At 37.4% G+C, this 27,401-nt stretch overlaps 1 protein-coding gene and 1 pseudogene across 13 annotated transcripts in view; both read right to left on the bottom strand.

Moving 5' to 3' along the window:
- Nucleotides 1–27,401, bottom strand: part of LOC105470250 (zinc finger protein 148) — a 141,623-nt gene that overhangs the window by 97,580 nt on the left and 16,642 nt on the right. The window contains exon 1 of one of the 13 annotated variants that reach the window (XM_071092334.1): nt 25,494–25,513. The exons of 10 other annotated variants lie outside the window; for them this stretch is intronic. The gene's annotated coding sequence lies outside the window, so the exon portion shown is untranslated. Of the gene's footprint in view, nt 1–17,019; nt 17,148–23,558; nt 25,463–25,493; nt 25,514–27,401 lie in introns of those variants that run through there. 2 more of the 13 variants (XM_071092333.1, XM_071092332.1) reach the window with 2 other exon arrangements.
- Nucleotides 2–17,013, bottom strand: LOC139362038 (dnaJ homolog subfamily B member 6-like; annotated as a pseudogene).

Raw genomic sequence — 27,401 nt, 5'->3', positions numbered from 1 at the left:
AAAGTACACAAATACAGGTTATCCCCCAAAAGAATCAGGATTAAACACAGTCTTAAAGTCAGGTAAAATTGTTACATTTAAGTGTCCTAAGTTTAACAAAATTCTTACCATGGTAGATACTGTTAAATAAAATTAGTAACAACTAACACTTCGTCTGAGTACAATGACCCATCAATGCTAAATGATATTACAACAATGACTCAGATACAAATTGGACTTTTTCCAACTTAACTTCCAGTGAAGGATTAAGATTTCTTTGAAGTCAGGACAATAACCTTGACAATCATCTTAAATATCCTAAAATAGGAAGGAAAGCACAAATGTGTTTCATTAAAATCATATTCTGACACTCTCCAACACTCAAATAGCACTATTTTCTTGATAAACTCTTATAGTAACATTTCCCTCAGCTGAAAAAATCTAAATATATTAAGGATGCAGTTTTTGAAAATACAAACATAAGCATCTTAAAAGTTCAAAGCAAAAGGTATTTAATAATGCTAAAATGGTCCATCAATATTTTTTAAACATTATGCTATAATCAACCTTTTAGCAGAGACTAACACAGAAAATTAACATTCCACATTGGTACTGCATTGATACCAACCACAGATCACTTTATTCATGTAACTGGGATTTTTCCCAAGTATATTAAATGAAAGTAATGAAGACTGAAAGTTGAATTATCAGAAATAAAGAACAAGCCAAATATAATTTTATTCAGAAACAATAGGTAAAGCATTTTATGTAACAGTCCTAATACAAGTTTAGGGATCCATAAATACCTTGCACATCAATAAAAGCCATAAATGTAAAAGCAGGGTATTTTCTAGAAATTGATAATCTCTAGAAAATAACCAAGTATATCAACTCAAGGTTGTATTTACATATGCTTTATCAAGAAACTACAAACAGTACAGTCTTTCTGATAATTTAGCATTTTCCAGTACTTAGCTAGTCAGTAGCTTTGTTATTGAGCTAGTTACAAAAAAATCTACTTTAAAATACTTTATTTCTACTAAGCTCCTAATTGCCTGCCTCAATGTTTTGCAGCCAAGCATTCAAAAGCATATATATGTCATTCCTCTCAATTATGCAAAGTTATTTTAAGTACATACTTCTATAGCAAGAGTACCAAAAGGATAATAAAAGCTATAAAACTATACTACTAAGTTAGACACTATTAAAAATGGGTAAAGTAAAGCAAAATCATGTTAAATTAAATTAGGTCTAAAGCTGCCCCTCTGGGTAGCCAACAAAACCTAACTTACTATGTAAACAAACTGCTACCTAATTTAAGAGTATATTTTTGTAACAAGTAGCTGAGTCTCAGCAAATCACAGTAGCCAAGCCTCAGCCAATTACAGACTGTCACCTGATAAGACTATGTCCATATAAGGCAAATGCCAAGAGGTAACCAATCAAGCTATTTCTGCTTGTCATTTGCTTTTTCTGTGTATAAATACTGCCTGCCTATGTTGCTGGGTGGAGCTCTCCAAACCTCTTCTGGTTCAGAGTGCTGCCTGATTTATGAATAGTTCTTTGCACAGATATGTACGCTCTGCTAAATTTGTCTAAAGTTCTTCTTTTAACAACTGTTTCTGCATTACACTGCCGCTGTTCAGTATTCTATTAGAATATTATATATTCTGTCCATATATTGCTACATACATTACTATATCCAACTTTAGGAATTGCTAATTACAAGAATAAAATTGAACAGAAAAGGACACTGCAAAACCTATATAAGGGGAAAAAATGTCTTCACATTATGCATTTTAACATTATGAGTCTTTTAAAAAGTTGATGTGATGTATCTACTCCACAATCAGGATATTATTACACAACTCATCATGAGCTAGTAACATCTACAGACTGGACAAATGTTTTTGAAATCTTAATATTCAGTCGAACACATTTTCACAAAAAGCATACTCACCTTCTTGCATCACATTTTATTGAAAGCACTAGATTACTGCTGTCATACATCAAAGAATATAACTTAGATATGTAAAAAGAAAACAAAAATAAAATAGTGAAGCAAGAAGGAAAAGTAAACATGCATACACACAAAATAATATAACCTCAAAGTATAAATTTATAAACAGAAATTCTAGAATGTCTTTCCCACACAACCATTCCTCTACCATGTAAACCCACAATTACCCCCAAGTCACCTGTCACATAGTCTGTCTCTGGAACCCTAATTCATTTAGCATCATCTACTAATTTCATGTCTTCAAGCCTCTATCCCCCTTTCTCCTCTTCCACTCCTCTCAACCAAGAATGGGGAGAAGAGAACCTACTAAGCTGGAAACTGAAACCAAGCAAATACAAAAAGGCAGATGTAAAATTACTTGGACAACCACCCAAGTCAGTTCAGATCTTACTCTTTCCTTGCCCTACTACCCCACTTCAGCAGTCAGTGAATATTCCTGCTTAGCAATTCTTTTAACATTTTGCTGGCTAAATAATCTTTGATTATAAACACTTGGGCAGATATAAACAGATTAAGACTAAAAATATACAGATGTTCCTTGACTTATGAAGAGGTTATTTCCCAATAAGTAACAAGTTTATGCCTATAACTAAATGCCTATGCCTTTTGCATCATCATAAAGTCAAAAAATCCTAAATCAAACCACTGTAAGTAGGGAACTATTATATTTTAATGTAAGAGTTTTATTGTATCTATGCTATCAATCAAGATAGTAGTTGTTTCCTATCAACCAATGACAGCAAATGTTAACAGATATATAATATACATAAAGACTTTTCATTTTACATGGTATAAACTTGTATACCTATATAATATTTAAGGAAATTTTCTACTAATACCAATTTGAATAATTATGGCACAGAAATAAAATACATAAATATTTTGCAGAGGCCATTAGCTACCACCCTTCCACTATTTAGCTTTGATAGACTGGCAATGTTCCAATATACTTACTAGCAGGTGGTCCGATGTATTAATTAAGCCAACATTTTTGTCATTAATTTAGTCAACATTTTTTATCACATGATATATATTTACAACACATTAAGATTCCTAAGACATAATAAAATACCCTGGTCTCTGTCCAAAGGCATTCATAATTTAGCAAGGATGATAAGCACATACAGAGTAAATGTTTGTGATAATAATGTGATACAATTGAAGCAGAAGCAATTTATCATAGAAAAGTCAAAGCAGTGATCAATTAACTCTCCCTATGCTACCTTTTCAAAAGAAAAGGAAGAAGGTGATCTCTTAATGTTGATTCCACATGTAAGAATATATGCAATATATAAGTAATGAATATATGCTTTGGACTCTGCTCAGTAGTGTTCCTAGGACACTACAGGTATTAACTCAATCAAAACAACAAGCCTATGAGATTGGTATTGTTATTATTCACATTTTACAGATGACAAAACTAAAAGGTTATATAATTTACCAAAGAATATGAAAGTAGTAAGAGGCAGAACCAAACTCCTTATAAGGGTCTACAAAGCCTTACATGCACTACTGTGCTTATCCCCCACCCATCAACGACCACCTCCAACACTACCCACCCTCATCTTTCAGACCTCATTTTCTATCCTCTCCCCTTGTTCACTCCACTCCAGCAGCAGTGACCTGACCTCCTTATTGCCCCAGAATCTCCAGCATGCAGCAGAATCTACTGCACTGGCTGTTCCTCTGTCTGGAACACTCTTCCTCGAGAGATCTTTGTAACTAAATCCTTTAGCTACTACAAAGTCTTGCTAAAGTCTTGTTAATGAGGCCTCTTCCAGTCACACCATTTAAAATTGCAACATTCCACCATATACATTCAATCCCCCTTTTATCCTGTTATACATTTTGCACAGTACTGCCCACCTCCTAATATATTACACAACCGACTTATTTATGTTTTTTTTTTTCCTGCCCTAACTATAAGCTACACAAGAGAAAAAATTTTTGCCTGTTTTATCCACTGATATATCCCAAGTGCCTAAACCAGTGCCTTACACATAAGAGACGCAGTATTTTTTAAATTATTAGTAAAGCTGGAATTTCCTCCCAGGAAAATCAGGCTCTAGAAGCTTAACCACCATACAACACTCTCTTTCTAATTATGGAATCATAGATAACAGCACTAAGGCATGCAGAAAAGTCACCCAAGGTCACATTAACCTAACAAAATGGTGAAACTTGGTCTCAAAACCAGCCTAAATGGAGTTTGGCAACATTACGTTACCCTTAGAATTTCCAGAAAAAGACTTGACTGTCTTAACAATAAAGAAATTCAACCTACTGATAAGTCTACTATGAACTTTATGAAACACTGTATCAAATGCACCATGATAATTCTTAGCAACATAAATAGGTTAGTCCAATCTAACTTAATTTCCATTCTTTGTTTAAAAATAATGCTAGTAACAAATTTCAGAAGTACTCCTTCAGAAGAGCTACAAAAACTGCATGCACGTTGCAACAGATAGGAAGAGCTTCTTTTGTATTTTCAAATATTTCACATTTCATGTTTTCAAATATTTCACATTTCATGTAGACAGTTTCTACTGATACAATATTTTCAAAGTATATCTTTATGTTGTTTGCAGAGTATACTTTTAGCCCACCAAATTATGTTTTAACTGTCATCTTTGCCTAGAAAAGTAAGATTGCTAAAGATGAAGTTTTATGAATTAACGTAGCAAGATCCAGATAAAAGATGTGTTAGAAGAAACTCCTACAAAAATTCTGTCAAGAATATAAATTTCTAAGGCAATAAATAAAACCTTAATGTTACTCCTAAGTATGACCATCCTTTGAAAAGCCATTCATTGATAAAGAACATAGTTCTTGGTTAATTAAGGCAATCTTTCTAGAAAATCATTTTTAAAGTTTCAATGAAATGCATAATGCTTACACATTTTAACTGTTTATACTCCCAGGAGCTCTATCAAATAAAAAGACTACCTCTGCCCTTTAAATCAAAAGCCCAAAGCAATGAAAAGATAAATTACAGCACACATGGTATAAGAATCTGAAACTAAAAATGCTTACAGTCCTTTAGCATCTTTTAACTAGAGCACATTTTACACATTATACATTTACACATTAGTCAAGTTATATTTTTAAATTAGTTCTTACTTTTATGATTTAATGAGGCTTTCTGAATGATGTTTTAAAAAGAATAAAAACTTGTTCCAGGCAAGAGATTTCTATGAATTTGTTTTGAATCTCTATAGAGTGACAATGCAAAGAACAGATGAACGTGTTCTTTAAATTTATAATAACTGCTTTGAAATTTAAAGTTATTAAGATTCCCCCTGAAGAGTTACACTTTATATATTTTGAACTAAATGATATCTGAATGGCCTAATAGTATATTTTTCATAACCATATCCATCCCAAGGAGGGATGACAGCCCAGTAAATTCAAACCAACCACCCCAGAAATCACTTTTTTTTTTTTTTTTTTTTTTGAGATGTAGTCTTGCTCTGTCACCAGCTGGAGTGTGGTGGCACGATTTCAGCTCACTGCAACATCCACCTCCCAGGTTCAAGCGATTCCCCTGCCTCAGCCTACTGCACAGCTGGGACTACAGGCACGCACCACCACGCCCGGCTGATTTTTTGTATTTTAGTAGAGATGGGGCTTCACCATGTTGGCCAGGATGTTCTTGATCTCCTGACCTCATGATCCACCTGCCTTGGCCTCCCAAACTGGTGGGATTACCAGCATGAGCCACCGTGCCTGGCCAGAAATCACCTTTCAAAAAAATAAAAAAATCAAGTCACAATCTTTAAAACTTTGCAATTAGTGTGGTTACTGCACTTAGCTGAGAAAGAAAATCCTACAAAGGAGCACTCAGATACATAGAACTTGGCTTAGCAAAGTGAGTAAAATAAAGCCATCAAGTGAAAATTTTCACCTTCCCTTGATCTTTTCAAATCAACTAACCAATAAACATTCATCAAAGAAGAAACCAACTGTCCATCCATGTTAGAAACAGTAATGCTACAAAAGTAAGCACTGTTATAAACAATGCTACAAAAGCAAGCATTTTATAAACTTTAGACTACAAACCACTAAAGAGATAGAACTTTTAAATCTAAATCACCTGCTTCCAGAAGAAACATTCCAAAACTAACCCTATCACAGTGAGGATGCTGCACTGACAAGCAACTATGTAATCCTTTCCCAGATAACGTAAATTAATTTTTAAGGTTAGTAAGCCACAAAACTTAAGGAAACGCTGTTTAATTCTTAAATTTTTACTGAATAAACATTCATTTTGTAAACAATCATGATACATTTTGTACTAAGATGATCAAGATCACCCAGGCAAACTTTGAAACAATCTTCTCAAAGATGAAACAACCATATTCTGATAAAGTACTTTAGAGTTCACAAAGTGCTTTCACAGGTGACATTTCATTCCCCACCCTCTAAACACTCACACACAACTACCTGGGCAAGTACTATTGTTTGTCTCAGTTCTTTAGATGATGAAACAGGTTCAAGAGGTTAAGTAACGAAGATTATACACCATCTTAGTGGCAAGACAAAGACTTCAACTAAGGCCGGGCACAGCAATTCATGCCTATAATCCCAATACTTTGGGAGGCCAAGGTGGGAGGATCACTTGAGCCCAGGAGTTTGAGACCAGCCTGGGCAACATAGAGACCAGCCTGGGCAACCATCTCTACAAAAAAAAATTTTTTTTTAATTAGCCAGGCAAGATGGTGCATGCCACCCAGACACTAGGAAGGCTGAGGTGGGAGGATTACTTGAGTCAAGGAGTTTGAGGCTGCAGTCAGCTAGGACTGCACCACTGCACTCCAGCCTGAGTAACAGAGTGAGACTCTCTCCAAATCAAAAACAAAAGCCATCGACCAGATCCTCCACCTCCTAATAAATGTCTACTCTAACATAACACCACAGGTAAGGTCATTTTCAAATTAAGATATATTTAACATTACTCTTAGCAATCTTCTAGGAATCAGAAAAAAAGTAAACATCTTTAAAGTTCAGTGTAACACGAATAGACATAAATTTTGACATGAAGATGCTATTTACAATGATAGATACATATGTATATTATCAGAGAAAACTCATCATTTTTATTACACGAAGTTATTGTAATAATGAAGGGAACCCTAGAAAAGAATATAGAAATGCCCATTTAAAAATTAAAGTTTAACACTTCATTTAACTTTGATTTTTAAAGTGTCAATTCTTTGTGATCAAAAACATGTTAAAATACTATTACAAGTAGTTAGCCAGGCATGCTGGTACCCACCTGTAATCCCAGCTACTTGGGAGGCTGAGGCATGAGAATCACTTCAGCCTGGGAGGCAAAGGTTGCAGTGAGCCAACATTGTGCCACTGCACTCGACTCTGCGACAGAGTGAGACTCTGTCTCAAAAAAACAACAACAGCAACAAAAATACTATCACAAGTCAAAAATAACAAGAAGGAATGGAATTACTAGTTTTAATATGAAATATAATTAAATATGATCATTTAAAAACTTATAAGTGGGCCACAAAAAGCCATACTCCATTTCCAGTACATCTTTTGATATTTTTCACCTTATTCAATGCCAGAACCAATCTGATCTACTCTGTCTAGAACACATGCCCAGAATTACCCTAGGCACTAAACACAATGTAGAGGTGTGCCTAAACATAAAAAAAAAAATCATATAGTCCCTGAACTAAGGGAATAATTTCAAATCTGATTAGGAAAACTGAGATTTGCCATAAGAATCAATTAGAGAATACTAAGAAGTAGCCGCAAAGGAGCCCAGTGATTCTGTAGTTGTTGCTGTTGTTCTTAGTGATGGGGTCTCACTACATTTCCCCAGGCTGATCTCAAACTCCTGACCTCAAGTGATCCTTCCACCTCAGCTTCCCAAGTTGCTGAGATTATAGGTGTGAGCCACCATCCCCAGCCAAAAACACTAGCTTCTATTAATGTACGGTGAACATTTTCTTATTTGGGGCCAATTTATTCTCCATTAGAAAACTAGGCAATGTAAAAGCATGACAATTTATCTTACCTTTTCCAATCTATTAATTAGAATAAATCAGTTGCATAATACAAGATTTTCAGTCTTTTTCTGAAAAATGTTTAAGAGTACTAAAATGCAGTAACGTATTACGGGAACAGCTGAAACACCTTAAATACAATCTATTAAACACATCTTTGAAGAAAATGCTCAGAATTCAAAAACTCACTTTAATTAACTAAGTAACAAAATTCTGTTTATGTGTAGATGCACAGGAAAATAGTATGCATCTATTCCCTAGCAACCTCTTGAGCTGGATATGACTGACCTCACAAAAACTTTGAGGGTCAGATAGTGTGGTTTATAAGTGAAGCACGCATTTTACATAATGCTTAAAAGTAAACAAGGCTGTACATTTTAAAATAACTAAAATAATATAATTGGATTGTTTGTAATACAAAGGATAAATGCTTGAGATGGATACCCCATTTTCCATGATGTGATTATTATGCCTGTATCAAAATATCTCATGTACCCCATAAATATATAACCTACTATGTACCCACAAAAATTAAAAATTAAAAATAAATTTTAAGTTCACAAAACACATAATTATATACCATTATTTTCAATGCTGAAATAACTCGCTGGATTGAGATGATGCAGGGACTTCAACTTCCAGTTCAGACAAAATGGCCTAGATCTGTTCTCCTACTGCCACTACTCACGAAGCACAACTGTAAACCATTGAAATAACAAGCAAAGGAAAATCCAAAGGTGGTAAAAAGGCAGTAAACCAACTTGGGACCCAAGGAATGGAGAAACAAAAGAGCAGCAGAGTGTTTCATGTCCTCACACCCAACAGAAGACGACAACCCAGACCTGACATTTCCCAACCACCAATCTAGCAAAAGAAAGTAGCTCAGATAGTCAGATTCCTCCCCGAAAACAAACAGCAACAACTCTCTGATGTTGTCCTGAAAACATCAGGAGAAGGAGATCAACTGGAAGCCCAAATGACAATAAAGACCACAGGAAGCACTCTTCTTCCTTACTTGGCCTGAGACTCTGTTTTCCACCTAGAGATGGAGAAGCAAGTAGGAGAAATTCATGGACCCAGCCATAGCAAGTGGCTCAGGTTGGGCCAAGAACCTCTTCACTTGCCCGAAGTTACCAGGACAGGGGAGAAAAGAAGAGACCAGTAGGTGGGTCCCACCATAATCCTCTCCCATCTGTAGACAATCAGAAACCCAGCATGGGGAAACCCCTTCCAGTGGGCGCTGCAGTAGGATCAAACAAACCAAGTAGACTGCAAAGTCTCTAAAAATTAAACTGCCACTGGAACCACAGCCCACTCCTAAAATAAAAATGTAAATAGGGCCCAGAGCCTCCTAAGATAACAGATAAAATGTCCATGATGTAACAAAAAAACACCTAAGAAAATCACACCATAAATGAGAAAAGAAAATCAACCAAAGCCAAAATAGAAGTAAATCAGATGCTGGAATTTGACAAGAATTTTTAAGCAAAAGTTTCAACAATATATTAACAAATTCTACCGCAACAAGTGAAAAAAACACAAAACATCCATAATAAAAATGTTTCCACAATTATACATTACCCAGAAACAAGTGAAAAAATGGAAAATCTCAGCAAAGAAACAGAAGTTGTAAGACCAGCATGGGCAACACAGTGAGACCCCATCTCTACAAAAAATTTTTACAAATTAACTGGGCATGGTGGCACACACCTGTAGTCCCAGCTACTTGCCAGGCTAAGGTATGAAGATTGCTTGAGCCTGGGAGGTCAGAGTGAGAGTGAGCTGTGATCACACCACTGCACTCCTACCTAGAAAAAAAATTAAATAAAATAAATAAGCAAATAAAAACTAAAAAGAAGAAAAAAGTAACTAAAAATTACAATAAATTTTTAAGGTGGGCTCAATAAAAACATAGAGATGGGCTGGGCATGGTGGCTCATGCCTGTAATCCCAGCACTTTGGAAGGCCAAGGCAGGTGGATCACCTGAGCTCAGGAGTTCAAGACCAGCCTGGGCAACATGGCGAAACACCATCTCTACAAAAAATATAAAATTAGCTAGACGTGGTGGCTTTACACCTGTAGTCCCAGCTACTCAGGACGCTAAGGTAGGGGGATGACTTGAGCCTGGGAGGTGGAGGTTGCAGTGAGCCAAGATTGTGCCACTAACTCCAGCCTGAGTGACAGAGCCACACCCTGTTTCAGGGGGGAAAAAAATGGAAATGACAGGGAAGAGAATCGTTGAACTTGAGGACAGAAAATTAGAATTCACCCAATCTGAACAAGAGAAGAAAACAAACTGAAAAAAGTAGTAGCTTTAGGGTACTACAGGACAATAAAAAAAGATCCAACATTCACACAATCAAAGTCCCATAAAGACGAAAGAAAGAGTGCGGTTCAAACACTACTTGAAGAAATGATGACTGAAACATACTCAAATTTAGGGAACACTAACTTGCAGATCCAAATAGCTAAGCAAATACAAAGAGTTGATAACCCTACTGAAATTCATGCTAACACATCATAATTAAACATTCAAAAACTAAAGAAAAAAAAACAACAACAACCTTGAAAGCAGCCAGAGAGAAACAACACATTACCCATAAGGGAACACCAATTCAAATGACACCAGATTTCTCATCTCAAACCACAGAGGCCAAAAATAAAAGTGGCGCAGTATTTTTCAAATATTGGAAAAAAAGACAACTGCCAACTGGGACTTCTATATCCAGTGAAACTGCCCTTCAGAAATAATAAGGAAATAAAAGTATATTCTCAAATAAAGAAAAGTTTTAAAAAAAAAGTCTCTAGCACATCTATCCATAAAGACTGGCTGAAGGAAATTTGGTGAACATAAAGAAAATGATTTTTTAAAAAGGAATGTCAAAATATCAAAGAAGAAACAACAGAAAGAATGGAAATATAGGTATAAACAAGACTTTTCCTTCGTTAGTTTTATAAATCATATTTCATGATTGAAACAAAAGTTATAACATCATCTGATACTCGAGACAATCATATTTAAAATTGGAGAAGGTGAAAGGTAAAATAAAAGTCAGGTTTCCACACTTCTGTTGAAGTATCAATGTTGATACTAGTAGACTAAGTCACGTATGCATATAATAACCAAAACTGCCACTACAAAACCGAGATAGACTCAAAACAACATAATAAGTAAGTCAAGATGGAATCCTAAATAAAGGTTCTAGTAATCTGCAAGAAGACAAGGAAACAAACATTCACGCACTACCAGAAAAATTCTTAATTTATATTAAACCAGAAATGTAACTATTTCTGTAGAAGATTCTTCCTGGCAATGTTAACTTCACAGCAGGCTAACACTACATGGCTCACATTTTAAACACGATGGAAAAGCAGATCCATGCTTTTACATGTCTTTTTTAGTATGCAATCTTTCCCTATGACTAAAGTGTCAAGGCTCACCTTGGAGTACATTTAATAAAAACGCAAAGCACACATAGAGATTTACAATTTTAAAGACAAAAAAAAAAAAAGGTCCTATTATGTGGTCCCAATGAGAGGTGAAGCTAGCTGGACTTCCTGGAAGTGGAGACTTGGAGAACTTTTCTGTCTTACAAGAGGATTGTAAAATGTACCAATTAGCACACTGTAGCTAGCAAGAGGATTGTAAAATGCACCAATCAGCGCTCTGTAAAAACTCACCAATCAGCACTCTGTAGCTAGCAAAGAGGATTGTAAAATGCACCAATCAGCACTCTGTAAAACGCACCAATCAGTGCTTTGCAAAATGCACTAATCAGCACTCTGTAAAACGCACCAATCAGCAGAATCCTAAAAGTAGCCAATCTCAGGGAGGATTGAAAAAAGGGCATTCTGATAGCACAGAAACAGAACGTGGGAGGGGACAAATAAGGGAATAAAAGCTGGCCACCCCAGCCAGCAGCGGCAACCCACTCAGGTCCCCTTCTACACTGTGGAAGCTTTGTCCTTTTGCTCTTCACAATAAACCGTGCTACTGCTCACTCTAGGTCTGTGCCATCTTTAAGAGCTGTAACATTCACCGACTGCGAAGGTCTGTGGCTTCATTCTTGAAGTTTGAGAGACCACGAACCCACGGGCAGGAACCAACTCCGGACACACCAACAATAAACTCAAAAGTCTATGACAAATGGGGACTCTGTTGAGCTGTTTATACAAACTTTAGATTTGATACAATTATACTGAAAGTTGGGTTCATCTGAAATGTTAAAAAAAAAAGTTTATGTTAATCCTCAAATGATGCTTATTATAGTTTAACAGTTCTGTTAAATGCACGCATTGAATTACTTGAGTTACCCAACTGCAGCAGCTGCTCCTAACCGTGTATGGTTAAGGACTTTAACTGGCCATCTTCCTCAAATTCTATTCCTTCTTGACCATTCCCAACAATTATCTTTGTAGTGATTTTTCTGCCATTAGCCATTTTAGTAGAACCTTGTATCAATTTGGAAGTGCCCATCTCACTACCACCAAATGACACGGAAGAGAATGAAGTGAAGCCCCCATGACCTAGTGATCTGAATGTAACAAATCTTGTATCAAAAGAAGAAAATCCACTTCCAAAAGATGGAAATCCACTGAATGTGGAAAAAATGACTCTGTCCCTTGGCTTCCTCAGGGACCCTATTACAAAAAAAAAAGTCCTCAAAAGGGTCTTCAAAGAAGTCAAATAAAAATGGGTTCCTTCCAACAAAAAAAAAATTCCCTGAAGACATCATCTGGGTTACAGAATGTGAAGCCAAACTCAAATGGACTGTCAAAATGACTTCCACTTCCTCCACCACCATTTAATCCTTCTTTGCCATATCTGTCATAGATGTACCATCTTTTAGCATCTTACAGCACCTCACATGCCTCAGCCACTTGTTTTAATTTTCTCTCTGTTTCTTCTTTATTCTCAGGAATGTAATCTGGGTGCCACTTCAGTGCCAGTTTTCATTATGTTTTTTTAGTATCCTTGGGTGAGGTATGTCTCTGCACACCTAGAACTTCATAGTAATCCAACATGTTTTAGCAGATTGTTGGAAGAGGACTGAGGATGCAGGTGGCAGGCGATGGGACACAGGGGAGGTGGGGCAGTGGCCTGGATGCTCTGGGCTCCAGATCTCCTCTCAGCCTGAGTAGATTTTTTTTTTAATGGCCCAATTATATGTTGCTTGCAAGAAATTTAAATTTGGCAACATAACAAAAAGCACAAGAATGGAAAGATATAACAATAAATTTTTTAAAGCAGAGTGGCTACATTAATAGCACAATCAACCAACAGGGTCTTATTGACATATGCAGAGAATATTCCACTCAATAACAGCAGAATACACCTTTTTTTCATGCACCCATGGAACATTCACCAAGGCCATAAAACAAACCTCAAAAAACTTAAAAGAACTGAAATGGTAACAGTGTATTTTCTAACCATACTCTACTCAAACTAGAAATCAGTAACAGAAAGACAACAGGAAAATCTCTAAATAGCGGAATAAACAACACACTTTTAAAAAGTCCATGGATCAAAACAGAAGTCTCAAAATTTTTAAATATACATAAAAATAAATGAAAACAAAAACAAAACACATATCAAAATACATGGGATGCAGCTAACAACAATCAGACGCACTAAATGCTTATATTAGAAATGAAGAAAGATCTAAAACCAGAAACCGAATTACCAAAAGAAACTCAAAAAGAGCAAAATGAAGCCAAAGCAAGAAGGAAGGAATTATTAAAAGAAAAAATAAAAAAGGAAAATAGAGAAAATCAATTAAGCAAAAAAATTATTAAGACTCTAGCGAAATTAACAACAACAACAACAAAAGACAAAGAGAAGACACAAAACATCAGGTCTGAAACAGAGGACATCAGTACAGATCCTATAGCAATTTTAAAAGAATATAAGGGAATATTACAAACAATTTTATGCTCTTAAATTTGACACCAACTTCTCAAAACCACACTAGCAAAACATAACCAAGATGAAATAGAGAATACAAATAACCCCATAGCCATTAAATAAAACTGACTTCTTAATTTAAAAGTCCCCTCAAATGCTGCCAAAAACAAAGAAACCTGCAGGCTCAGATGGCTTCACTGGTGAATTCTACCAAACATTTAATGAAGAATTAATACCAACTGTTCACAAACTCTTCCCAAAACTTGGGGAGAATATTCTTCAATTCATTTTATGAGATCAGCATTACTATTACCAACACAAGACAAAGACATCACAAGAAAAGAAAATGACAAGCCTATAACTCTTACAAATGTAGCTGCAAAAATCCTCAACAAAATACTAACAAACCAAATCTACCAACACATAGAAAGGATTATGCATGACCAATCTCAGAAATGCAAGTTGGCTTAAGATTTGAAAATCAATATAATACACCACATCAATAGAACAAAGGCCAAAAACTTTTATTTTTGGCAAATCATCTTAGATGAAGAAAAACATTTGATGAAATACAAAACCATTTACACAATAAAAACACCCAACTAGGAGAGGGAACTTCCTCAACCTGATAAAGGCCATCTATGAAAAATCAAAGCTAATATCATATTTAAAAGTAAAATAATAAGTGCTTCCCCCTAAGATCAGAAATAAGACAAGGATGTCTGCTCTTGCTACTACTTCTATTCAACACTATAGTAGAGGTTCTAGCAAGGTAAATGATCTGATTTGGTTCTGTACCCCACCCAAATTTGATCTCGAATTGTAATCCCCACATGTCAGGGGAGGGACCTGTAATCCCCACATGTCAAGGGAGGGAGATGACTGGATCATAGGGACAGTTCCCCCATGCTGTTCTCAAGATGGTGAATGAGTTCTCACAAGATGTGATGGTTTCATAAGCATCTGGCATTTCCACTACTTGCACTTCTCACTTCTCTCTCCTGCCAACACGTGAAGAAGGTCCTTATTTCCCCTTCATCTTCTGCCATATTCGTAAGTTTCTTGAGGCCTCCCCAGCCAATTAAACCTATTTCCTTTATAAATTACCCAGTCTTGGGTATTTCCTTATAGCAGTGTGAGAATGGACCAATACAGTAAATTAAGCAAAAAACTGAATTAAATGACATTAATATTGGGGAAAAAAAATAACTGTCTCTATTTCCAGATGACATATATATAGAAAACCCTATGGAATCCACTACAGCTACTAGAATAAACAAGTTCACCAAGGATTCAAAATTTACAAAAATCAACTATATTTCTATACACTAGCAATGAAAAATTCAAAAATAAAATTAAGAAAATAAACACATAATAGCAGCAAAAAAAAAAAAATAAAGTACTTGGTAATAAATTTAACAAAACAGGTACAAGACATGTACACTGAAAACTACAAAACATCCCTGAAAGAAATTAACAAAGACCTAAACAAACATCTAATGTTCATGGACTGAAACATTTCATAATGTTAAGATGAAAATACTTCACCAAATCACCTACTGATTCAGTGCAACTCCTATCAAAACCCCAGAATCTTTTTTTGCAGAAATGGACAAACTAATGCTAAAATTCATATGGAATTGCAAAGGACCAAGAAAATCCAAAACAATCTTGAAAGAAAAGAACAAAGTTAGAAGATGCATATATTCTGATTTTAAAACTAACAAAGCTACAGTAATCAAGACACTGTGGTACTGGCATGAAGATAAACACATACATCAAGGAATAGAATTTAGAGTCCAGACATAAATAACTACATTTATGGTCAATCCTTTTTGTTAAATGTTATGTTTTTTTGTTTGTTTGTTTGTTTGTTTCTGAGACAGGATCCTGCTCTGTCGCCCAGGCTGGAGTGCAGTGGCATGATCTCAGTTCACTGCAAACTCCACTCCCCAGCTTCAAGCGATTCTCCTGCCTCAGCCTCCTAATTTTATGTATTCTTTTTATAGAGGCAGGGTCTCATTATGTTGCCCAGGCTGGACTCGAACTCCTGGGCTCAAAGATCCTCCTATCTCAGCCTCCCAAATAGCTGAAGCTACAGGAGTGTGCCCACTGCACCAGGCTGAGTCAACCAATTTTTTGACACCAAGACAATTAAGTAGAGAAACAAGTTTTTTCAACAAACCAGTGCTAGAACCAAAGAATATCTACATGCAAAAGAATGAAATTGGATACCTTCATCATTCCATATATAAACATTAACTCTAGGCCGGGCGCGGTGGCTCAAGCATGTAATCCCAGCACTTTGGGAGGCCGAGGCGGGTGGATCACGAGGTCAGGAGATCGAAACTATCCTGGCTAACATGGTGAAACCCCGTCTCTACTAAAAATACAAAAAACTAGCCGGGCGTGGTGGCGGGCGCCTGTAGTCTCAGCTACTTGGGAGGCTGAGGCGGGAGAATGGCGTGAACCCGGGAGGCGGAGCTTGCAGTGAGCCGAGATCACGCCACTGCACTCCAGCCTGGGAGACACAGCGAGACTCCGTCTCAAAAAAAAAAACAACAAAAAAAAAACAAACAAACAAACAAACAAACAAAAAAACATTAACTCTAAATAGATTGAAGACCTGGCTCAGTGGCTCATGCCTGTAATCCCAGCTAACGCAGGTGGATTATTTGAGCCCAGGAGCTTGAGACCAGCCTGGGCAAGGTTGTCTCTCCAAAAAAAAAAATTAATTAATTAAAAAAATTTAAAAATAAAAATTAAAAAAAAATTTTTTTCTACCAAAAAAAAAATTGTTGTTTCTACAAAAAAAAAAAAAAAAACCAACAAAAATTAGCTGGGCATGGTGGCACATGCCATAGTCCCAGCTACTCAGTAGGCTGCAGCTGGAGGATTGCTTGAGCCTGGGAGATCAAGGTTGCAGTGAGCTTTGATCGTGCCACTGCACTCCAGCCTGGGTGACAGAGCAAGACCCTGTCTCTAAGGAAGAAAAAAAAAAAATAGTTAAATGAATTAAAGACCTATAAGTAACAGTTAAAGCTATAAAACCGTCAGAAGAAAAGTCTGGTGTGGTGGCACATACCTGTAGTCCCAGCTAGTCAGAAGGCTAAGACAGGAGAATCACTCAGGCCTGAGAGGTCAAGGCTGCAGTGAGCTGTGATAGCACCACTGCACTTCAGCCCAGGCAAAAAAGCAAGACCCCGTCTCAATTAAAAAAAAAAAAAAAAGCTATACAACAGCAATAGCATCAAAAAGAATACTTAAAAATAAACTTAACTAAGGAGGCAAAAGACTTGTACACACTGAAAACTACAAAACACTGATGAAAGAAATTAAAGACACAAATAAATGGAAACATATCCCATGTTCATGGATTAGAAGACTTAATGTTAAAATGTCCACACTACTCACAGTGATGTACAGATTCAATAAATCTCAATGAAAATCCCAATGGCATTTTTTACAGGAACACAAAAACAATCCTAAAACCCAAAGAGAACCACAAAAGCCCCCGAGTGTAGCCAAAACAATCTTGAAAAAGAACAACAAAGTTAAAGGCCTCACACTTCCTGATTTCAAAACATATTAAAACAGTATGGTACTGGCATAAAAACAAGACATACAGACCAATGGAACAGAACAGAAAGCCCAGAAATAAACCCAGGCATACAGAGGCAATTGATCTTCAAGAAAGGTGCCAAGAATCTACAACGGGAAAAGAACAGTCACTTCAATAAATGGTACTGGGAAATCTGGGCAGCTATATGAAAAAGAATTGAAGTTTGACCCTCATTTTACACCATACATAAAAGCCAACTCAAAATAGATTAGAAACTTTAATAAGAGCTGAAACTGTAAAACTCCTAGAAAAAACATGGAAGAAAAGGTTCATGACACAGCTATGATTTCTAGGATTTGACACCAAAAGCATGGGCAACAAGCGTAAAAACAGACAAGTGAGGTTACATCAAGCTAAAAAGCTTCTACAGAGCAAAGAGATCAATCAACAGAGCAACCAGGCAACTTACGGAATGGGAAAAAATATTTGCAACTACACATCTGCTAAGGGGCTAAAATCCACAATATATAAGGAACTCCTACAACTCAATAGCAAAAAATAACAAATAGCCTGCATTTTAAATGGGCAAAGGACCTGAAAAAATATTTATTCAAAGACAACATACAAAAGGCCAACAGGTATATAAGCAGATGCTCACCATCAGTAATCATCAGGAATATGCAAATCAAAACCACAATGAGCTACCATCTCACACCAGTAAGAATGGCTATTATTAAAAATCAAAAACTAACAGACATTGGTGAGGCTGTGAAGAAAACGGAACACTTAAATATTGCTGGCGGAAATGTAAATTAGTTCAGCCACTGTGGAAAACAGTTTGGAGATTTCTCAAAAAACTTAAAACAGGCGAGATGTGGTGGTTTACACCTGTAATCCCAGCACTTTGGGAGGCTGAGGCGGGCGGATCACTTGAGTCCAGGAGTTTGAGGCTGCAGTGAGCTATGATCTCACCAACTGCACTACAGCTCAGATGACAGAGCCAGACCCTGTCTCAAAAACCAAACAAACTTAAAACAGAGCTACTATTCGACCCCAAAATCCCATTACTGGGTGTATATCCAAAAGAAAGAAATCATTATACCAAAAAGATACATGAACTTGTATGAACAACCATTATCCAAAAATAAAAATAACAAGTATTGGCAAGGATGGGGAAAGTGTAAACCCTGCGTACTGTTCATAGGAACGTAAAATGGTGCAGACACTTTTTTTTTTTTTAAAGTTCAGAGGTTCCTCACAAAACTAAAAAAAGAACTACTATACGTTCCAGAAATCCCACTTCTGCATATTTATCCAAAAGAATTGATAATGGGTTTTGGGTTTTGTTTTGTTTTTTGTTTTTTTGAGATAGAGTCTCACTCTGTCACCCAGTGATGCAGTGGCGTGGCACAATCTCGGCTTACTGCAACCTCCATCTCCCTGGTTCAAGTGACTCTCCCACCTCAGACTCCCAAGTAGCTGAGACTACAGGCATGCGTCACCAGGCCCAGCTAATTTTTTTGTATTTTTATTAGAGATGGGGTTTCACCATGGTGGCCACGCAGGAAACTCCTGACCTCAAATGACCCGCCCGCCCTGGCCTCAGCTTCCCCAGGTGCTAGGATAACAGGCGTGAGCCACCACCATGGATTTCTGAGGAAATATTCACACTTATGTCCACTACAGCAGTGGTCCCCAACCTTTTTAGCACCAGGGACTGGTTTCATGGAAGACATTTTTTCAATGGATCAGGGATGGTTTCAGGATGAAACTGTTCTACCTTAGATCATCAGGCATTAGATTCTCAAAAGGAGCATGTAAAATAGATTCCGCTGTTAACAATAGGCTTCATGCTCCCAAGAGAATCTAAGAGAATCTGACACCACTGCTGATTTGACACTAGGCAGAGCTCAGGCAGTAATGCTCACTGACCTGCCGCTCACTTCCTGCTGCGCAGCCCAATCTGTAACAGGCCTCGGACTGGCAGCGGTCCATATGTGTATACATACACACAATGGAACATTATTCATCCTAAAAGAAGGAAATTCTGTAACGTTGACAACACGGATGAACCTTAAGAACATAAGTGAAACAAGCCAGTCACAGGAGGCCAAATACTGTATGATTCCACTTTTATGAGGGATCTAAGATAAAGTAGTCAATCTCATAGGAGCAGAAAGTAAAACAATGGTTGCCAGGGGATGACGGGAGGTAGAAATGAGGAGTTGAGGCTGGGTGTGGTGGTCCACACCTGTAATCCCAGCACTTTGAGTGACCAAGGTGGGAGGATCGCTTGAGGCCAAGAGGTCAAGACTACAGTGAGCTGTGATCGCACCACTCCACTCTAGCCTGGGCAACAGAATGAGACCCAGTCTCTACAAAAATAATAGAAAATTTTAAAATTAGCCAGGCGTGGTGGCAAGCGCCTGTAGTCCTAGCTACTCAGAAGGCTGAGGTCAGAGGCTCGTTTAAGCCCAGGAGGTTGAGACTGCAATCCGTTACTGCGCCACTGCACGCTGACCTGGGCCACAGAGTGAGACCATGTTTCAAAAAAAAAAAATGAGCAGCTGCTATTCAATGGGTGTTGTTTAAGCTATCCAAAATGAAAACGTTCTAGAGATCTGCTGTACAACATTGTGCTTATAGTTAACAATACTGTATTACACACTTAGAAATTTGTTAAAAGGGTAGATCTCATGTTATGTATTTTTTATTACAATAAGAAAATTTTAACTGTTATGCTTCAAAAGACACTATCAAGAAAGTGAAAACAACCCACAGAATTGGAGAAGATATCTGCAAATCATTTAACTGTAAGTCTAATATCCAGAACATACAAAGAACTCTTAAAACCCAACAATAAAAAGACAACCCAACTAAAAAACAGGCAAAAGATCTGAAGACATTTCTCCAAAAAATACATACAAATGGCCAACAAGCAGAAGAAATGATGCTCCACAGCATTAGCCAACAGAGACATGCTAATCAAACCATGAAATACTGCTTCACACCCACCAGTATAGCTATAATCAAAAAGCCACTAAGAAGTGTTATCGAGGATATGGGGAAACTGGAACCCTCATATACTGCTGATAGAAATGTAAAATGGTAAAGCTGTTTTGAAACATAGTCTGGAAGTTACTCAAATGGTTAAACAGAGGTACCACACGACTCAGCAATTTTTCACTCCTAGATACACATATACACAAAAGAAATTAAAACAAATGTTCACATAAAAACTTGCACATGGACGTTCACAGCAGCATTACTCATAATGGCCAAAAAGAAAAAAAGTGGAAACAACCCAACAACTGATGAATGGATACAGAAAAAATGTGGTAAGCCCATATAATAGACTACTATTCAGCAATAAAAAGGAATCAACTGCTGACACATGCTACATCATGTAACATTACACTAAGTAAAAGACGCCAGACATAAAAGACCATCTACTTTACGATTCCATTCATATGAAATGTCCAGGCAAAGTCCTAGAGACTGAAAGTAGACTAGTAGTTGCCAGGGACCGGGAGGAACAGGGAATGGAAATTGACTGCTAATGGGTAGTTTCTTTTTAGGGTGATGAAAATGTTCTAAAATTGATTATGGTGATGGCTGTACGACTGTGTAAATACACTGAAAACAACTGAACTGTACAGCTTAAGTGGGTGAATTGTATGGTATACAAGTTATACCTCAATAACACTGTTTAAGAAAAACTATATGATGGCTGGAATTTGCTTCAAAAATAATATGGAAGATCTAAGTAAATGGAGAACTATCCTGTGGTCATGGACTGAAGGACCTCTATACAATTAAAAAAAAAAAATCTTCTCGAATTCAACTATAGGTTTATTCAATTCCTATCAAACTCCCAGCAAGATTTTTGTGTAGATACAGATGTGATTATTCTAAAATGTATATGGAAAGGCAACAAAACCAGAGGAGCTAAAACAATCTTGACAGAGAAGAATGAAGTGAGAGGAGGCACTCTACTCAATAAGACTTACTATAAAGCCATAATAATCAAGACAGCGTGGTACTGGAGGGAAGACAGACACACACATCAATGGAAGAGAACAGAGAACCCCAAAACAGACCAACACAAGTATGTTCAATTGATTTTTGGACAGTTTGGAAGTTTCTTAAGTAACTAAACATGTACTTGCCATACAACCCAGCAATCCCACTTTTGGGCACTTACCTCAGAGAAACGAAAACTTTTGTTTACAAAAAACCCTGTACACAAATGTTCATAACCTCTTTATTCATAACAAAATACTGCAACATACTAAAAGTTCTTCAACAAGTGAATGGCTAAACAAAGTATGTACACAAAGCATACATACATAAACAAAGTACATCATTCTGGAAAGAACGAAACTATGGATAGTAAACAGTTTGCCAGGGTACAAGGAGTGTTGGAATGGGATGGGAATATAAAGGGATAGCAAGAGGAGTTTCCTTTGTGATGATGCAATAGTTCTGGACCTTGGTCTTGGTGGTAGTTACATGAATTTATATATGGGATAAAACTGCTTGAACTGTAAACACACAAAAATGAGTGCAGGGTTAAAAAACAGTGAAAATGACAAATTCTGTAGTGTGGTTAGCAGTAATATACCAATGCCAATTTCCTAGTTTTGATGTCTTACTAGAACTTTATTAAGATGTCTAGGTGAAGGGTACACAGGACTCTGTACTAATTCTACCGTTTCGCCATATTTCCCAGGCTGTTCTTGAACTCCGAGTTCAAGAGATTCACCTGCCTTGGTCTCCCATACTGTAAGGATTACAGGCATGAGCCACTGTGCATGGCCCAGAATAAAGTTTAAAAAAAAAAAAAATTAACATGTGAGGCCAGGTTCAGTGGTTCATGCTTGCAATCCCAGCACTTTGGGAGGCCAAGGCGGGAAGATCATGTGAGCCTAGGAGTTTGGAACAGCCTGGGCAATACAGCAAGACCCCATCTCTATATAAAAACTAAAAAAGAGAGAGGAGAGAGGGGTAAGGTGGAGGTATAGATGACATAAGCTTAGCCATTAATTGCTATATGAGAGTTCATAATATTCTATTTTTCATTCAGTTTTTCCATAATAAAAGGTTAATAGAAATATAAGAAAGCCATATTAAAAGCAGTTTCTCTTGATTCCATTTTTCTTTATGCTAATATGCATTTTAAGTTTTTTCTATTAAATAAATTTTTTACATAAAATTTAAATTTTAAATTTCAAAATTTTTAAAAATTTAAATGTTGAATATAAATTTTTAAGGAAATCTTTGCTCTTATTGTCTTTTTGGAGATGTCCACTGCTCCTGGGGCCATACAAATCACACTCAGACATGCAGAGCCTGGAAAACTTAGTTCACTTTTTTTGCTTTTTTTTTCTTTAGGAAAAAAAATTAAATATAAAAGAACCCCATTGAGGGAACACTTATTCTATTTTATGGAATTAAGTGTTGCCCAATTTTTTAAAAAATTAATTTAAAAAAGAACCCCATTGATACTTCTTCTGACAATACACTGCTTAAGCAATCTGAAAATATTTCATCTAAATATCCAATTAATATTTCCCCAATTACATTTCACCTGAAGGTTTCAGTATCTTTTTCTAAAATTAACTAAGGGGCCTTGCTATAACACATTTACAATCAGCACAATAATTCACCACTTTAGTGATCCTCACACAACAGAACAAATGTGTCAAGTTCAAGATATCCTAAGATGTTTCAGTAATTCTGGTTGAGTTTGCATTCAAAATTTTGCCTAAGCTAACTAACTTTAACTGTTTTGTTTTAAAAAGTGTATGTAGTCTTTTTACATTTTTCAGACATTTTCTTAAAAAGCAGCCACTGAAAAGTTTATAGTGGTAACAATACCATGCTGAAGAATTCAAAAATATGTGTGAATCTGAAAAAGTAATTCATTGAAAGAGAGTATTTCTCACAACGCGATTATTTAAAATTGTAATTTGATTAAATTTATCTGTATGAAGCAAAAGTGATGCCACACCCTTTCCCTCAGCAATGATTTAAACTAAGAAGTAGAAGTAAAAAGACACCTGAGCTCTGCATTATCTGTCCAACCTTGGGTAAGTCACTATCTCTCCAAAACTCAATTTCTTCATCTACACACTGAAGGAGTTACACTTGTTAACCTTCCAGCTCCACAATCCTGTGTTCTAATGTTCTAATATATACTTCATAACCTTTGACCCATGATCATTCTAATGACAACATTGGAAAAAGATTTATAATATACATGATATAGCAGTATCAATTACATTACAAATAACTTTCACAGGTTTAAACCATTTGGGAGAATGTTATTCTCAATACATCAGATCAGGGTTTTGTCAACATCAGCACTACTGACATTTTGCACTGGATAATTTCTTTATCATGGGGACTGTCACATGCATTGTAGGAGGTTTATCTACCCACTAGATGCCAGTGGAACCCCCCCAGCATGCTGAACAAAAATGTCCCCAGACATTCCACAAAATCACCTCTGGTTTGAGAACGACTGCATTCGATTAAAAATGTCCAGGGTTTTTTGGAGAAGGGAAAAAGGAAGAAGACTGTTTTTGTTTTGTAATATAGGAGGAAAGGCATAAGAAAGGATAGGAATGTTTTCCAGCAAAACAAAAGGTCAGGCTGGGCACAGTGGCTCACACTTGTAATCCCAGCACTTTGGGAGGCCAAGGCAGGAGGATAGCTTGAGGCCAGGAGTTCGAGACCAGCCTGCTCAACACAGTGAGACCCCAGTCTCTAAAAAAAAAAATTGCAACTCACATACTAAAAAAAGGTACCCTCTTGTATGAGGCCTAGTGAAAACAATTAAATATTATTGTGTGGCTAATGCAGTAACAATGAGAATAAAAGTATATAAGCTATGGGGAAATCCGTAGGTATTCCATCCATGCCTTGTAGAGAATCCTCAATAAAGAGGTCCAAAGGTTTTTAACAGAGATTAACGACATTAACTTAATTCCTCTTAGCATTTCAAGGAGGCTAAAAGTGCTAAAGTTACTCCCTATTCTAACCACTGAGAACACTCGCATGAAAAACATATCTTCCCCCAGTTAAATACCGTAAGCATCTACCTGTTGTAATAAAATGTAAATGTGGTATGAATCTCACTAGAAGTAACACTGTGGAATATCCTCAAGTCCTCTGTTTTTAAAGAAAGGCCAAAAAAATCCAGTGGGGAGAAATTACATTTAAATGTTATAACAGAAAAGTAAACGTTCACACGTTCACTTTTTGGCTCAGCCATATTTTCCACCAAACAGACAAATACCCAGTTTCCTTAGTCTATTCTTGGATTGGTCACCAGACTGGGCATGAGAAACCCAGAGTCTATTCCCAGCTCTAAAACAGACTGGTAATCTCAAGCAAATTATTCAGTCAGGTTAAGGTTCTATACCTGTATCATGCTAACAATACTGAAAATCTGCCCAGAAACAAGCACAGAGAAACCCAGGACTCGCTCCTGCACCCAAAGGACAACTGCAAACATATTTTTAGATTTATTAAATCTAAAAATCTGAATAGGATTTTATTTATAGCAACATTTTAACATCCTTGAAATTTCCAAACTGAGTGGTGCCTTTACCACTGCCCTCTATAAAATTAAGAAACGCTCTTTTTTAATCACACCCTGCCTAATTTTGCAAAATTCTTCATGTAAACTCAACAAATCACAATTATTATGTAAAACAAAAAGCTGTTTTGAATTCAAGCTGTTGGAAAGAGCTTCAACTTTTGCATTTCCAACTCTAGCTTTCAGTCTACTGCACAAGTAGTTCTTTCCTGGCATCATAAAAGGTGTTTCACAAAGTCTGGAGAGCAAAAGTTTGCCCCCCAGCCCAATTCTGGAAAGGCCTTAGGATTGCTCTTATCACTAGACAGGCAGGGGTTTTAAATATAAGGATACAGGTGTACATTTTTTGCTCTTAATACCCAGTAAAAAGCTGTCTAGTAAAGCAAGTTACCTGCTGAACTTTTCACAGACATGAAACTGTAAACACAATGCAGTTCAACAGAAGATTTATAAAAGAGGAGTAAGAGGAAAACCGGGTGTCCATTATCAGCCTTCGGCTGCCCCCCCGTCCCCACTATCTGGCGTACACTTGTTAATGGCTGCAGAGAAGCCACTCACAGAGTTTCCCATCCCGCTGAGGGAAGGAGCCCTGACTACGCCAGCGGGGCAGACCCAGAAGGCGCGGTGTCTGGGAGGTCTGGCCGCCGCAGACGTCCCCGTCCCCGTCCCCGCCCCCGCCGAGGCCCCAAGTGCGCCACCTTCTCCGCGCCCCTCCGCCTCCTCTCTGCAGATGGGCGCACGCGCACAAATACACGCACGCATGCACGTACACACAAAAGGAAGTCATGGAAGGTGCTGCTCCCTGCACACGGGCACACTCGCGCAGGGCACACTCGCGCGGGACACACAAACACACCCCAAAAGGACGCGTGCAGGGTTCGCCAGACGGTGGGCAAAGCCCGTCCTTCCTGCCCCAGGGCCTGCTTACTTCAGGGAGCGCCCACTCGCCCATCCACGGGCCCAGAGCGCACAGACCCAGCTGGGCGGCAGCCCACCCGCCACCACGCAGCTCCACGCCGCTGCTCCACAGCCGCCAAGCGCACAGCCAGCACAGTCCCGCCCGCGAAGCTGGCCCAATAGGGCCCGGGTTGCAAAAGCCCAGGGAATATCAGGGCTCCCTACTTCCAAGTTTCTTTAATAAAAATATTACATTTAATGATGCTTGTCAATATCCTCACCCCTACAAACCATGGCTTGTTTAAATCCCTTTCCTTAAAGAACCAGTTATCAATAGTATCCAACAAAGCACCACAGAACACAGCTTTGTATTATCACACAGCCTGACAGTAAGAAATCTTTCAGTAGACTCTGCCTTAATCCTTCCTCTTACTCTCTAACTTTTCCACACCGTAATTTATTCATTTTAGTTTTTCCTTGCCTTGCTGTTTTGTATTGTTCCCAAAAGAAATCTTCTGTAAACCATCTTTCCATTTTACTTTTCTAATACTTGTAGTAACAAGCTTCATAAATCAACAAGCGCGGGAACTCACGCCTGTAATCCCAGGACTTTGGGAGGCTGAGGTGAGTGGATCACTTGAAGTCAGGAGTTCGAGACCAGCCTATCCAAAATGATGAAACCTCATCTTTACTACAAATACAAAAAATTAGCCGGGTGTGGTGGTGGGTACCTGTAATACCAGTTATTCAGGAGGCTGAGGCAGGAGAATCACTTGAACCCAAAAGGCAAAGGTTGCAGTGAGGTATGATCTCCTCACTGCACTCCACTCTGGGCAACAGAGCAAGATGCCATCTCAAAAAAGAAAAAGAAAAAGAAAAGCTTCATAAATCACTTCCATTATATCTCCCACTTAGCTATTCAAAATCTCTCTACAACTTTTATAATTTTTATCAGCTCCTACCAAATCGATTCATAAATAACTTTCTCAAACACTGCATTTTTATTGTCTGTTCTCATTTCTTCGAAGCTAACACTCTCCAACTTACACAAATTTGCCCCAAACTACCATCAAAGTTTGTGCATCTATTCCAGAAGCCCCCACAGTTACAGAAAAATCTATTTCCTAGGCCTGTCCCCAAAACCTTGAAAACGATCTTTCCAAATATTCTGTAACAATTCATTTAAATCATTCATAACTCAAAACTAGTTGGACTAGTAGTCCCACTTCCCTTAAGACTAATTATATAATCTAATCAAATAAATTCTAATATTATATGTATCTACATATACAGGTGTGTACATATGACAAGCACAAATATACAGGGGCCTGCAGAACACCAAGCGTGCACTTCATTCTAATCTCTTGGATACTGGCTCTTCTCAATTTTACAGGGAAACTTC

This window comes from Macaca nemestrina, chromosome 2 (genome assembly GCF_043159975.1).
Source record: "Macaca nemestrina isolate mMacNem1 chromosome 2, mMacNem.hap1, whole genome shotgun sequence".
NCBI classification, from domain to species: Eukaryota; Metazoa; Chordata; class Mammalia; order Primates; family Cercopithecidae; genus Macaca; species Macaca nemestrina.
This window is presented reverse-complemented; position numbering and strand designations above follow the sequence as displayed.